Source organism: Geotrypetes seraphini, chromosome 1 (genome assembly GCF_902459505.1).
Source record: "Geotrypetes seraphini chromosome 1, aGeoSer1.1, whole genome shotgun sequence".
Taxonomy (NCBI): domain Eukaryota; kingdom Metazoa; phylum Chordata; class Amphibia; order Gymnophiona; family Dermophiidae; genus Geotrypetes; species Geotrypetes seraphini.
The window spans coordinates 274,029,014-274,045,103 of record NC_047084.1 but is presented as its reverse complement, the minus strand read 5'-3'; positions in this window follow the sequence as shown (position 1 = coordinate 274,045,103).

The window sequence follows — 16,090 nt, the reverse complement described above, 5'->3', positions numbered from 1 at the left end:
AGTCTGATTGACACTATTCTCTGCCAATATGAGAGCTGAGAAGAAAATTGTGTACAAATAATGATTTATTTTAGTAGAGCCAAAGAGCAGAGAAAGCATAAACCAGGGCTGCCCAAGTCGGGTCCTTGAGATCTACTGGCAAGCCAGGTTTTCAGGATATCCACAATTAATATGCATGAGGGAGATTTGTATTCACTGCCTTCTTGGTATGCAAATCTCTCATGCATGTTCATTGTGGATATCCTGCAGTAGCAGTAGTTTTGTTACAAATCTCTTATAACAAAACAAATGTCCCTAATGAACAAAGCTTTCAAGTGCTTAAATTACTCAGTAGATATAATGCTAATCTTTTGGGGAACTCCCAACTGAGCACAGACAAGACACCTAATGAAAATTCTGTTCCAGAGAATGGCAACTGCTCCAAGGTGGCTGGCTTTATTCTTCCAATGCTGGCTCTAGCCTAGCCAACCCAACTCCCTTGATGGCAAGCAACATACTTGAGCATCAAGATCGAACCAAAAGCAATAGAGAGAGTTAAGAGAAAAAGTCCAATAAACTTTGTGAGTCTTATGAACGTTGTCTTAAATGGCAGCACAGAGCATGTCTGGCCCCACAGTGTCTTTAGTGATGTGAGACAGAATGCAGATGAAGAATGTAGAGGCTCCAAGGCTAGCTGAAGATAGTAGTAACTCTGTTGCTGCTTTCAAGGTTCTCATAGCTAGACTCAAGGCTGAAGACATCAGGCACCAGTTTCACAGTACATACACAACAGCAAAAAAAAAAAAAAAAAGAGCATTATCTTATTCATTCTATACATACAAGGAGTATAGCTGTACTAAAGTATCCCAAGTCCAGAGTACCTTGCAGTAAAATCCAGGTTGGTTTGGTTCTTTCATCATAGGCACAGGTTGTAGCCCTATGGGTCTGCAGTAGTGCTGTCCGATTCAGGGAAAAATTTTCAATTCAGCCTATTGAATCGATCCGATTTTCCTGACCAATTGGGTGGGGGTTTTTTCAAACGTCCTGGTGGGTTTATTTTGTAGCCTCTTCACCCACCCCACCCCCTTTGCCATCTCCTACCCACGCTGGTGCTGTGATGTAAACAAAAGACTTTTCCTTTCTCTGTTAGGTCCTAGTTCACATTCGCTGTCTAACACCAGCTCTGGCAGGATACACATTTTAAATCTGACATATTGTAATCAGAAAACAGAAAATAAAATTATTTTTTCTACCTTTTGTCGGGTCATTATTCAAATCATGTTGGTCCCAGGCTCTGCTTTCTGTTTGTCTTCTGTTAACTCGCTTGCCAAGGTCTCCTGCCCATTTGATGTTTTCTTCTTTCTCCATATTCACCATCCATCTTCCATCTCTGTCCTCCCCTTCCCTCCCTGGAGGTCTGGCACCTCTCCTTTTTTTGTCTCCATCCCTGCAGTCCAGCAATTCTCTAATGACCACTCCCCCATCCAGTATTTCTATCCCCCCTCCCTTCACACCATCCCTTATGTTCAACTTCTCTCCCTTTCTTTTCCCTCCCTCCATTCAATTGTCCACCTTTTCTCTCCCTCCCTTCCATTATATCTTCCCTTCCCCCCTCAGTCTGGTATATGCCCCTCTCTTTGGACCCCCCTCCCTTCATGTACTTCTAATAGCTATACCAGGGCCCCCCCCCCTTCTCTCCACCATCGTCTGGTTTCCCCCTGGTAATGTAATGTAATGTAATTCATTTCTTATATACCGCTACATCCGTTAGGTTCTAAGCGGTTTACAGAAAATATACATTAAGATTAGAAATAAGAAAGGTACTTGGAAAATTCCCTTACTGTCCCGAAGGCTCACAATCTAACTAAAGTACCTGGAGGGTAATAGAGAAGTGAAAAGTAGAGTTAGAGGAAAAATAAAAATAAAATAAACATTTTAAAAAGACAGCATTGATCTAAATACTTTGGAAGGTAGAGGAGAGGAGAGAAAGGAATAGAAGCAGAATGGGTCAGCGTCAGTGATGAAGTGGAGCAAGTAAGTTTAGGAGGAGCGATTGACGTATCCAGAAAGGGCTTCTTCAGGGAAGAGACTTGGCCGACAGTCCCAGGATGCCTATGTCTCCTCCCCTGCGATGTTCTCCCATCCATGCATTCACTCCCAGACACACTGCCCGTGCCCCAGCCACTCCAAGGAGGCTGCCCCAGATGAGGTCCACGGTGAATGCAGGATTCTCTCCTCTGCGGGAAAGCCGCCCGGAGCCGACAGTCGATCTTCCTAGCGGATTGCAGGGGGGGAAGAGTTCACACTCTTGGTAGGATCGGGTCTGAGTGCTCTCGGTGGTTGTGGCTGGTCTCATTGCTGCTTAGGTGTAAAAGCAGTTGATCTCCACTGCTGCTGATATTTAAAAGCAGGCAGATTGATCTTTCCAATGGACTGCAGGGGGAGGAGTTCACGCTCCTGGCAGGATCGGGTCTGTGGGCTCTTGGTGGTCGCTGCTGCTTGTATGTAAAAGCAGTTGTTTTTCTACTGCTGATATTTAAAGCAGGTAGATTGATCTCTTAAACGGGATATAAGGGGAGGAGCTCACATGCCTGGTTGGATCGGGGCAAGGGCTCCTATTATAGGCAGCTGGTCATGCTGCTACTTAGGTGTTAAAGCAGTTGATCTTCCTAGCGGACTGCAGGAGGTGTGGAGCTCACACTCCTGTCATGATCTGGTCTATGGGCTCTTGGTAGTTGCGGTTGGTCCCAATGCTGCTTAGGTGTAAAAGCAGTTGTTCTCCCACTGCTGCTGATATTTAAAAGCAGGTAGATTGATCTATCCAATGGAATGCTGGGGGAAGATCTTATATGTCTGGTTGGATCGTGGCAAAGAGTTCCCGGTAGTGGCGGCTGGTCCTATTGATGCTTAGGTGTAAAAACAGTAGATCTTCTTATCGGATTGTAGGGGGGGTGGATCTCACATTCCTGGCAGGTTTGGGTCTGTGGGTTCTTGGTGGTTGCGGATGTACCCGCTGCTGCTTAGGTGTAAAAGCAGTTGTTTTCCCAATGCTGCTGATATTTAAAAGCAGGCAGATTGATCTCTCCAACAAATTATATGGTGAAGAGCACACACATCTGGCTGGATTGGGACAAAGACTCTCGATAGTGGCGGCTGCTTTAGGAAGCCCGATGTCAGAGCTCATGATTGGGGAGGGGAGTGTCAGTCGGGAAGTGCTACATAGGCACCAGTGCTGTGAGTACCCTCAGTTCCACGACTAGGTGTTCCCCAAAGGCCCTTCTCCCCACCATCATCTGGCTTTCCCCTGGTCTCCCAATCTCACTTTCAGAACTAATTACAGCCTGCAGAGAATCACCATTGATATAGCAATTTTTCAGGCTGCCAGTCCCACCCCTCCTCTGACACGTCACATCCTGTTTTGGTCTGGGATGGACCATGGCAAGGGTAATGTGCAGCGGAGGCCAACAACTGCTAGAATTGCTATATCACTGGGGATACTCTCCGGGTTGTAATTACTTTTGAAAGTAAGACTGGGAGGCCAGGGGAAAGCCAGATGATGGTGGGGAGAAGGGCCTTTGGGGAACACCTAAAGTCGTGGAACTGAGGGTACTCACAGCACTGGTGCCTATGCAGCACTTCCCGACTGACACTCCCCTCCCCAATCATGAGCTCTGACATCGGGCTTCCTAAAGCAGCAGCAGCAGCAGCAGCAGTGGTAGTGGACGGCCAGCAAGAAGTAGCGCTTAGGTCAGGCTTTTCGTTGCCAGAGCGCTTTTGCTCCTGCTTTAGGAGACCCAAAAGTATGCAGGGAGGAGGGTTGGTCAGTGAATCGGAAAGCCCAGTTTTTTTTTTTAAGAAAACAAATTGATTTGAATCGATGACTAACATGAATCGGGCACCACTAGTCTGCAGTGATACAAGATCAGGATAAGAGGAAGAAGAGTAGTCTAGTACAGGGAAAAATGGAGCAGGACAAAGGGGTTAGGCAGTGGGAGAGGGTGAGAATGGTAAGACAGAATGTATGGAACATAATACATGGGGTGGGAAGTTGAGTATGCAGTAGTGTAGAATGAGTGCCAGAGGGAACTGGGGGAGGGGGCAATAGGAGAAGCTGAAACAAGGCCAGAGAAAACTTGCATTCCCATTTTCAGCGACAACCAGCGGTAGCAGGAGGCTCTTAACCTCCATAAAGGGAGCACGTCTCAAACAAATGGTAACGGAGCCCACTAGGGCCCAGGCGATCCTCGACCTGGTACTCACCAACGGGGAAAGCGTTTCAGAGGTCTCAGTAGGAGATACGCTAACCTCCAGCGACCACAACATAGTATGGTTCAACCTTAGGAAAGGCTTCCCTAGATCAAACACATCAATTTCCGGGGCACAGACTTCGCACGCATGGGAGATTTCGTCCATCAGACGCTGCAGGACCAAGCAGAGACCGATGATGTAGAAGCTAAGTGGTTAACACTGAAATCAACCATACATGAAGCAACTAGCCGCTTCATAAAATCAGTAAATAAACGACAAAGAAACAATAAACCCCAATGATTCACCGCGGAGATCTTGCACCTCATTAAGGAGAAGAAAAAAGCGTTTCTCTCCTACAAGCGCACGGAGAAAAGAGAGGCAAAAGTAGACTATAGCAGTGATTCCCAACCCTGTCCCGGAGGAACACCAGGCCAATCGGGTTTTCAGGCTAGCCCTAATGAATATGCATGAGAGAGATTTGCATATGATGGAAGTGATAGGCATGCAAATTTGCTTCATGCATATTCATTAGGGCTAGCCTGAAAACCCAATTGGCCTGGTGTTCCTCCAGGACAGGGTTGGGAACCACTGGAATATAGGACCAGGTCTACAGCGGTCAAAATGGCAGTTAGGGAGGCAAAACTTCGAGTGGAAGAAATTCTGGCAAAAAACATTAAAAAGGGGGACAAATCCTTCTTCAGGTATATTAGTGACAGAAAAAGGAACATAGGCGGGATAGTACGCCTTAGAAGACCGGACGGAAGTTACGTGGAAGAAGATTCCGATAAAGCCGAACTACTGAATGAATACTTCTGCTCAGTCTTCACCTGTGAGGCAACCGGACAAGGTCCGCAGTTGAAGGCAACACAAAGCACAGAAGACCCGTTTCAGAATTTTGAGTACACCAGTTTACAGTGAACTGGCAAGACTCAAGGTGAACAAAGCCATGGGACCAGACAATTTGTACCCAAGAGTGCTCAGAGAATTGAGCGATGTCCTGGCGAAACCGTTGGCTGAGCTATTCAATCTCTCCCTAAGTAAGGGGAAAGTTCCCCTGGACTGGAAATTAGCTAATGTCGTTCCTCTGCATAAAAAGGGTTGCAGGGCAGAGGCTGCGAATTATAGACCGGTGAGTCTCACATCAATAGTGTGCAAACTCATGGAAACACTAATTAAAAGCAAATTGGACACGATCTTGAATGAAGGGAATCTTCGGGATCCCAGTCAGCATGGATTCACCAAGGGTAGGTCCTGCCAATCCAATCTCATCAGCTTCTTTGACTGGGTAACAAGAAAGTTGGACTTGGGAGAGTCTTTGGACGTCGTGTACCTGGACTTCAGTAAAGCTTTTGACAGTGTCCCACACCGCAGGCTGCTAAGCAAGATGGAATCGATGGGGTTAGGAGAGACACTAACTGCATGGGTCAATGATTGGCTGAGTGGCAGACTTCAGAGGGTGGTGGTTAATGGTACCCTCTCTAAAACATCGGAGGTGACCAGTGGAGTGCCGCAGGGCTCGGTCCTGGGTCCACTCCTTTTCAACATATTCATAGGGGATCTGACTCAAGGGCTTCAAGGTAAAATAACACTATTCGCCGATGACGCCAAACTATGTAATATAGTAAGTGAATGCAGTTTACAGAATTATATGGCGCAGGACCTGCTTACATTGGAGAGTTGGTCCTCAACCTGGCAGCTAGGCTTCAATGCTAAGAAATGTAAGGTCATGCACCTCTGAAGCGGAAATCCATGCAGGACGTACTTCTTGAACGGAGAAACTTTAACTAGGTCTTCAGCAGAACGAGATTTAGGAGTAATCATCAGTGCAGACATGAAAACTGCCAATCAAGTGGAGAAGGCTTCATCTAAGGCAAGGCAGATATTGGGTTGTATCAATAGAAGTTTCGTCAGCCGAAAGCCTGAAGTCATAATGCCGTTGTACAGGGCCATGGTGAGACCTCATCTGGAGTACTGTGTGCAATTCTGGAGGCCACATTACAGTAAAGATGTGCGCAGAATTGAATCGGTTCAACGGACGGCCACCAGGATGATCTCGGGGCTCAAGGGTCTCTCGTACGAAGAGACACTGAACAAATTGCAGCTCTACACTCTTGAGGAACGTAGGGAGAAGGGAGACATGATCGAAACATTTAAGTACCTTACGGGACGTGTCAAAGTGGAAGATGATATTTTCTTTCTCAAGGGACCCTCGGCCACAAGAGGGCACCCGCTCAAACTCAGGGGCGGAAAATTTCATGGCGACACCAGAAAGTATTTCTTCACAGAGAGAGTGGTTGATCATTGGAACAAGCTTCCAGTGCAGGTGATCGAGGTAGACAGCGTGCCAGACTTTAAGAATAAATGGGATACCCATGTGGGATCCCTACGAGGGTCAAGATAAGGAAATTGGGTCATTAGGGCATATACAGGGGGTGGGTAAGCAGAGTGTGCAGACTTGATGGGCTGTAGCCCTTTTCTGCCGTCATCTTCTATGTTTCTATGTGGAGGAAGAGTACAGGAGACTTGAAAAACAATAAAAGGAGCAACAAATACACTGATGACAGGGATGAACAGGATGCTCAGTTGAGAGTTCCCCAAAAGATTAGCATATCTTCTGAGTAATTTAAGCATAAATTTAAATTATGTTAATCATAACTCTCACATTAAAGGTGCAATTCTACAACATGACACCTCTAGGTGCCCTAGTAACATGGAGTAAGAGCCTATTTTATAAAGATACTTTCCAAGGCTCCTTATTGAATACTGGTACACATAGTAACATAGTAGATGACAGCAGATAAAGACCCTAATGGTCCATCCAGTCTGCCCAACCTGATTCAATCTAAAAAAAAAATTATTTTTTCTTCTTAGCTATTTCTGGACAAGAATCCAAAGCTCTGCCTGGTACTGTGCTTAGGTTCTAAATACTGAAGTCTCCATCAAAGCTCACTCCAGCCCATCTACACCATCCTAGCCATTGAAACCCTCCCCAGCCCATCCTCAACCAAACGGCCATATGCAGACACAGACCATGCAAGTCTGCCCAGTACTGGCCTTAGTCCTTCAATATTTATTATTATTTACTGATTCTAGATCCTCTGTATTCATCCCACGCTTTTTTGAACTCCTCATTTACACCTGCTATAGACTTGGAGCAAATGAGGGCATCTAAATGTAGCAAGACCATGGTCAACTTACAGTATTCTGTAAGTAGCCCCTCTAAATGTCTGCCCTGCCTATGGCACTCCCATGTGAGCGCCTCCCTTACAAATATTTATTATGCCATTTCAGTACCTATTTGTAGAACAGGACTTGGAATAGGATTTGTAGAATACCACTTACGCAGCCAAATAATTAATTCAAAAGAAAAAGACAACTTCAGTTTTATGGCAAAACAATCCAATTATATCCAGTCAACTCTGTGGCAGCTAGTAGAGTGGCAGGTGAAAGAATGTAGATATAAAGGGCAATTTCTGGAAATTAACTAACTTGATTTTCATATCCTTCCTAACAGGTCAAGGGTAACTTGGATATTCCTAATCCCAGGACTGGCTCTAAGGACTGTGGTGCCCTAAGCCAATTTTTGCATTGATGCCCCCCTCCCCACATGCAATCTGGAATTTCTTCTTTTATTCTTTCCTTTCCTTCCCCTAGCCCAGGGGAAGGCAATTCTGGTTCTCGAGAGCCAGAACCAAGTCAAGTTTTCAGGATATCCACAATAAATATACGAGATAGATTTGCATCTCAAGGAGGCAGTGCATGCAAATCCATCTCATACATATTCATTGTGGATATCCTGAAAACCTGACCTTGCTCCGGCTCTCAAGGACCAGAATTGCCTACCCCTGCCCTGGCCTGGCCTGTGATCCAGTAACTCCCCTTTCCTCTCAATTACCCTCCCCCCTCTGCTGGATCAGATGAACTGCTGAATCAGGATGTTGGTGATAAAAGGCACTAAAACCCCAGCATCGCCTGGCGGATTTGGAAAGTTGGGAGGGGTTACATCTCTGTTGGATAGGCCGCATTTCGGCTGTTAAAATGATGCTCTTACCCCAGTTATATTTATTTTTGGCCCTACCTATAGCGTTGCCTGCAATTTTTGTTTTTTTTTTTTTTTTGTCTCATGTCGCATAAGGTTTTTGCATTTATTTGGCACAGTAAGGATGACACAGTGCATGTTTATATGAATTTTTCTGAGTATCTTAAGCAGGACAATAAATGGTTAAATACTGTAAGCACAAAAAAAAAAAAAAAAGAAATCACTTGTTACTACTGTGTTACCCAGTTTATTGGTTTTCCTAATTTCTGATAACATTTCAGCATCTGTCTGTTCATCCTGGTCAGGCAGACAGTAGTACACTCCTATCACTATCTTTTTCCCCCTTACACACAGAATTTGTACCCATATGGATTCCAAGCTGCATTTCTACTCCTGTAGAATTTTTAGTCCGTTCAATTCAAGGCCCTCCTTAACATATAACACCACTCCTCCACCAATTCGATCCCCCCTATCACTACGATATAACTTGTACTACAAACCCCACCCCACCCCCACCCCGGTAAGACAGTATATCATTGGTTATCTTCCTTCCACCAGATTTCAGAGATGCCTATTATATCTATTTTTTCATTTACTGCAATATATTCTAACTCCCCCATCTTGTTTCTTAGGCTTCTGGCATTTGCATACAAACATTTCAAATAGTGTTTGTCATATCTGTTTACAATTTGCAATCTTTAAAATCAGCCTACTTTGAATTTAAGGAAACCTGGTCTACTACAGCCTGTATTGCAATCTCACTATCAGGATGCTCTGTCTTCCCTTTTATGATGATATCTTTTAAAGATACCTTTGTCCTGAACCATGCTCTTTTGAGCGACTGTTGGCCTTCCCCCCAATTTCTAGTTTAAAAGCTGCTCTATCTCCTTTTTAAATGTTGAAGCTAGCAACATGGTTCCACCCTGGTTAAGGTGGAGCTCATCTTTGTAGAATAGGCTCCCCTTCCCCAGTATGTCACCTAGTTCCTAACAAATCTAAAATTCTCCTTCCTACACCATCACCTCATCAACCATAGCAATTTAGTCTTTGACTAAATTTAATTTCAAGTGATAACAATTAGATCATTTTTTAGTTTTAAAGATACAGTCTTGCCCAAGAATCTTGTATGTTTGAAACAACTTTCTGAAGTATAAAAATATCATCAGTACAGGTGTAAAAACCCTTGTCCAATCTTTCTTAGGCTAAGGAACACATATACAAGTTAAACAGAATAGGAGATAAGGGCAAACCCTGAGAAACTCCACAGCCTGGAGACCAAAAATGCAATTAAACTCCCCCTACTTTCACTGTAAAGAATTTAATCTGTAGAAATTTCTTAAGCCAAACCAATACTCTCTCATCACTTCCAAAATCCATTAGAATGTCAATAAGGATCAAATTGAATCAGCATCTTTTTCCATGCTACAGATGGGACTTTGATATAGTCTGCAGCCACATAGCAATGAGGTGGGAACTCTGGAGACCTGCGCAGAACCAAAATGCCTTATGGAGATATCAGTAGATGGGCAACACTGACCCCACAGCTCTGTGACTCTCCTGTCATTGTCATTCTCCCTCTGCTGCCTCAACTCATTGTAGAAAGTAAAATGTTTTGCCTCCAGCACCAAGGTGGATATGCCTGTGTTACAGGATCCTATGGTACTGATAGCACTGCCTTCCCTATGTTTATGCTGCTATCTGGCAGTGTGGCTTTCACTGAACTAAATGCAAACTTTCAGTGGTGCAATCTGTTTTGGCTAATCTACTGAAGAGGGCTTTAAACGAGAAGTGATGGAGCAGGGTGATCATAACCCCCGGGTGAGTATAAGCCCTCAGGTAAATAAATCACTGAATAAGAAAAGGGAGCAATGTTTGGAAAGCAGTACATACTAATGCTCGAAGTATGGGAAACAAGATTCTGGATCTAGAAGTGTGATGGAAGAAGAGAAGTTGAATATAGCGATGATCACAGAAACATGGTTCATGGAGAACCATGACTAGGATGTAGTTATACCGAGCTATAATCTGTTCAGGAAAGACAGGGTAGGAAGAAAAGGGGAGGGTGGAGTAGCGTTATATGTTAAAGAACATATTAAAGCCACACAATTGCAGGATCTGCAGGGCAAGAAAGAGACACTGCAGATCAATTTGAAAAGAGGGAATGTTGAATATATTTACATTGGTGTGATATACAGGCCTCCTTCACAGATGGAAGAAGTAGATAGAGATTTAATAGCAGACATTCAGAATATATAAAAAAAAGAGGAAGTCTTACTAATAGGTGATTTTAACATGCTGGATGTTGATTAGGGTATACTTATTGCGGGGTCTTCTAGAAGTAGGGAAATCCTGGATTCTCTACAAGGAGAACTGTTCCAGCAGTTGGTAATGAAACCCATGCGGGAAGGGGTCATACTGGACTTAGTGCTTACAAGCAGGGAAAGTGTTTCTGATGTTACAGTGGGTGATTATCTGGCATCCAGTGATCATTGCAGTAGCACCTAGGGAAATGTTAAAGAAATATTTCTTGGAAGTCCTGATGGTATTTGAAGAATCAGTCCCTCCCTTTGCACAGGTTTATTATTTGCCAACTAAAGTACAACAAGATCAATAAATCATAGAACAAGGCCAAGAAATACAAAATTTAGATATATCGGTTATTTTGGAGACCTCTGATAAAGAGAGAGCCAAATCTTATGAACTTTATTGGTGTCTGTGGCACTTTTGCCAGACAAAATGTGGATCTTGAAACTATTCTTTAAAAGTAGACATAAAGAATTTTTAGGGCTTAGGATTCAAATATTTCTTGACGTAGCTCGTGAGACCAAGAAGCGGAGGCGTCAATTTTATATTTATGAAATCTGGAGTCACTTTATAAGGAGGACCTTTTTTCCTAAAATATCCATGTAAATGTATAGTTAACTATCGTTCAGTAAAATATGAGTTCTTTGAACCTTCCCAGTTGACAGCTTTTTTATCCTTGAAACACCTTGAGAGAGAGTGAATGCTGAGCTATTATTAATAGAATTTGTCTTTCTTGTATAGGCCTCAGTCAATTAGTTTTTTTCTTTTTGGTATCTAGAATACTTATTTATTTATTTATTTATTCATTTATTTAGCCCATCCTCCCAAAGGAGCACAGAACGGGTTACAAGATTACATTCACAATATAAGTAAGACAAACTTTGGTGGGAAAAACAAACTTGGTGTAAATTTCAGCTTTTACAGTATATAGTGTACATAATTGCAGTATATTCTGAGAAGACATAGTCTATGGTGGTTTAAATTACATCATTTCCCGTATGGACATAGCCTAACATAAGTAAAATAGCTTTGTAGGTATGTGCATCATTGAAGTGTGGTGGGATTTTGGTCCAGTGGTCCGACATAAAGGTCAGTCAGGGATGCAGATGTAAGCAAAGGAGCTAGGTTTGTAAAGAGGAAAGTTTTCACGGCCTTCCTGAAGTTCCATAGACTGTTTAAAGATCTGACAGATGGTGTGCCATAATCTGGGTATGAAATGGGAATAAGAGCATTTCTGGGCTATTTCAGATGTGAGTGAGCGACTGGGTGGAATGGCTAGCCGTTTTTCTGCTTGAGATCTAGGTGATTGGTTGGGGACATAAATTTGTAGTTTTGATGCTATGTAGCTTGGTGTCATCTTGTGGAATGTCTTGAAAGCTAGAACCAGGGCTTTAAAGACGCATCGTTTTCGGTCATGGAAGCCCAGGTTTTTCAGGAGTCGGATTGCAGCATTTTGCACGCCTTGGAGACGGGAGACAGTTTTTGCGGGTAAGCCTACTAGGTGTAGCGTGTTGCAATAGTCTAAGCAGGATAACACAAACGCATATAGTAGCTAGGCAAAATCGTTCTCTGAGAAGTAAGCACAGATGCACTTTTGCTGCCATAGGTAATAGATACATGAAGACACTAATTTTGATACATGATCTGAGAGCGACAGATTAGAGTCGAGAATCACTCCCAGGCTGCAGACGACGTCTTTGGCTGTAAGGGTGTCATTTCCCCAGGAGAGGGATATGCAGGAATCCTTGTGTATCCAGAGAAGTTCAGTTTTTGAAGCGTTGAGCTGTAGTTTGTGTGCAGTCATCCAGTTCTTTATTTCAGTTAGGCAGCAATGAAGATATTTTATTTGTGCGTCTCGATTTTGACCTAGGGGGAAGTAGAGCTGTATGTTGTCTACATAAGAGTGGATCTTGATTTGATATTTTTCTGCGATGTCGAGTGCTGGTTTGATGTACAGGTTGATGAGGAGTGGGGATAGCAATGCACCCTGGGGTACTCCGTAGCAAAGAGGTTTTGGTTCTGATGAGGAGGGTCCTAGTAGTACTTTCTGAAATCTTTCTTTTAAGAAGGAGGAAAACCATGCCAGTGCGACATCATGGATTCCGATGGAGTGTAGTCTGGATAGGAGAAGTGAGTGATCAATAGTATCGAAGGCAGCACTCAGGTCTAGTAGTATCATCAATGCGCCTTTATCCTCATCGAGGATTTTCCAGCTGTCATCTACAATGGCTAGAAGTACCGTTTCTGTGCTGTGATACTTCCTGAATCCTGATTGGAAATTGGAGAGGGCGGTGTTAGTTTCCATTAAGTCTCGCAGCTGTATGAGTACGACCTTTTCTAGTACTTTTGAGACAAATGGGAAGTTTGAGACTGGTCTATAGCTGCTTTGATTGTACGGATCCATGTTGGATTTTTTTTCAGGAGTGGTCATACTACGGCAGATTTCCAGCTCTGAAGTATTATGCCTGATTGTAAGGACTCATTAATTAGGGGTAAAATGGAGTTCAGGAATGAGTCATTGGTAGCTAGCATTGTGGTGGATGGGCATGGGTCCAAGATTGAGGTTGTGGGTTGTAGGGAGACTATTGTACCTTTAAGGTCATCAAAGGATACTGGTTTGAAGCCATTTAGAGTATCTAACTTGCATGGGTTGTTGTGTTGTATAGTTTTGGGGATGTTTGGCAGGGCTTTGGCTTCTAAGTCTAGGGTTTCTCGTATCTTGGATATCTTGTCGTGGAAGAAGTTTGAGAGGGATTCACTGTCTAAGCTTGTTTTTTTGGTTGTGGTGTGATCCTTGAGAGGAGGAGAACAGGTTTCTGGACAGTGAGAAGATGGCCTTTGATCTGCTTGGGATCATTGATATTAGATTTGTGAAGTGTGTCTTTTTTGTTTTGAGTGTCGCTAGTTTGAATTCTAGCTTTATCCTCAGCACTGTGTGTTTTGCCCCAGGTTTTTTCAGCTTTCCTGACTTTCCGTTTTTGTTCTCTCAGATTTTTCTGTGAACCAGGGTGATGAGAAAGATCTTGTGTTTGTTTTGACTTCTTTAACTTTAGCTAATTTTTCATAGAGTGACTTTATGCCAGAATGCCACACCTGTGCCTTTTCCTCTAGCGAATTGGTCGTGTGGCCTGTGTTTAGGTCCAGTGAGGAGATGCCAATTGATAAATCGTGAAGGTTGACCGACTTTGGGTTGAGTGTGGTTGTTTTGTATGATGCAGTGTTTTTTGCAGGCCCATTGGTCTTAGTGTGTATGTTGAATGAGATTATATGGTGGTCAGTCCAGGGGACCTGAAAGTTAGTCAGTGGGGTTGGTTTGTTGTCCAGTAGCAGGCCTTTTCAGATGAAGATCAGGTCTAAAGTGTTGCCAGAGGAGTGAGTGGGAGAATGGACTTGTTGGATGAAACCGAGGTCAGACAGTGTCTTTGTGAATTCCCTTGGTGCACCGGGTATTCTGCAAAGTTAAAGTCTCCTAAGATGATAATTTGTTTGTAGTTGACTGAAAGGTTGCTTATCAAAGTTAATAGTTCATCGAGCACTGACTTTGGGGAGGAGGGGGCTCTGTAGATTAATGTGAATATGGTTTTACTGTCGTGGCCTACTGAGAGAATGAGGCTGTCCAGGCTTTCTAGTGAGATAGAAATTATGTGTCATGGGTTTAAATTGGATTTTGTGATGGCTGTCACACCACCCCCTTTTTTATTGGGGCGGGAATATGCCAGTGCTTGGTAGCCCTGAGGGCATAGAGCACCTAGGGTGGCCCCATCGTTGTCCTTCAGCCACATTTAAGTTACTAATAGGAGGACCCATCTGTTGTCTGTTATAGCATCTAATAGGATGAGGTCTTTACCGTTTACAGATCTGGTGTTTATTAAGGCTGCTGCGATGGCTTTTGCTTTTGGTGGTTCTGTATTTGTTAGGATTTTTATGAGGTTGGGAGTTTTGCCAGGCGTTTGCCTCGTCTGACAGCAGTTTGTCAGGTCACCATAGCGGCCCTGGCCTGTGATAACAGGGATATGGAAAGCCATTATGGGAAGTATAAGTGTGATAGCAGTGATAGGGCTTGGTGTGTTTGGCTGTCTGGGGTTTTTGTGGAGGGGTTCTGACACGGTATAAGTCTGCGCCTACTTGGTCCGCACAAAGGGCCCTTTAGTGGGGCCCGCCTGCTCGACAGCCCTTTAGGTTGGCTCAGGGAAAGAAGGGGATGTGGCTTCCCGCTGAAAAAAAGGCTTAAAAAGAAGTAGTCTTCGGTGCAGTGAGGGGGATGATTGATCTCCCTTCCTCTCACTGTGCTGATGATTCTGGTGGAAAACGCTGGAGCCCGGAGCCCTTTAAAGGGATGAAGAGAAGGTAGGCTGGCTTGGGGAGGAAGGGGGCGGGGCTCAGGGCCGCCATCAGAAATTTCTGGGCCCCTTACTGAGCAATCCTATTGGGCCCCCCACGCACCCTCCCCCCCGACCCCCCCCCTTCTTCCATGGGCAGAATACACACATACTTTTCTCTGTCGCCACACTCTTTGACCAAAAGATTTGTAAGCCTGCAACCACGTCAAGGTAGACTCTTTCAGCAGGGACCTAACCTAACCTAAACTAATCTATACCTATCTATTCTAAACTAACATATGTCTAATACTAAACTAATAACAAACTAACAAACATCTGCATAATAAATAACTAATAAATAATAGTGCTAGTAGCTGTAATTCACTTTTGAATGTAAAATCTCAGTTAAGGATTTCTTTTGACCTTTGTAGGCCAGAAGTAGATCACAATTGCACAATATTTTTTTGTAACAAGTATTAAATGTGTTTTTATAAATACTGTAAGCTTAATAAATATACCAGAAAAAACTACACATCTGAGCGCATATCTGAACATACACATCTGTATGATCCCATCCTCCTCTGCTTGCCTATAGCTGCATCATGCATGTTAAAAATGTACGATATGTTGATATGTGCACCTTCCTTCCTTCCCATCCATCCTCCTCAGCCTGTCCTTACACATCCACAGCTGCATGTTAATGATGATGTATATGTTATGATAATAAATAAGTGCATATGAGCACATCATTAACATGCAGCTATGGATGAATATAAAAAAGAAACAATATTCTGTACAATTGTCAATTTATAAATCAGCGTCTTCTCCCCATTCTCTCTTCCCCATTTCCCTTCAGCGTCCTCAGCCCACTCTCTCTCCACTTTCCTTCAGCACACGCACATAAAAACAAGCAAGTAATTTATATCATTTTCATTCTATTCATTCATAGAAATTAAAGTCTAAATAATGCCAGTCACATAACAAAACATAATTTTACAAAAATAATTCCCTGAACAGTCAAGCCTTCAAGGATTACTAGATGTCTTTCAGCAGTTCCTCTCCCTCCCTCCCCCTCCCTTACCTTTGTGGCCAAGTCAAAATGATCTACCAACAATAAAATTTCACAAAGCACGCTGTACGCAGAGAAAATGTTAATTATCATTTATATTCTGCGTGTTTTCAAAGAGGTCAAGGCAGATGA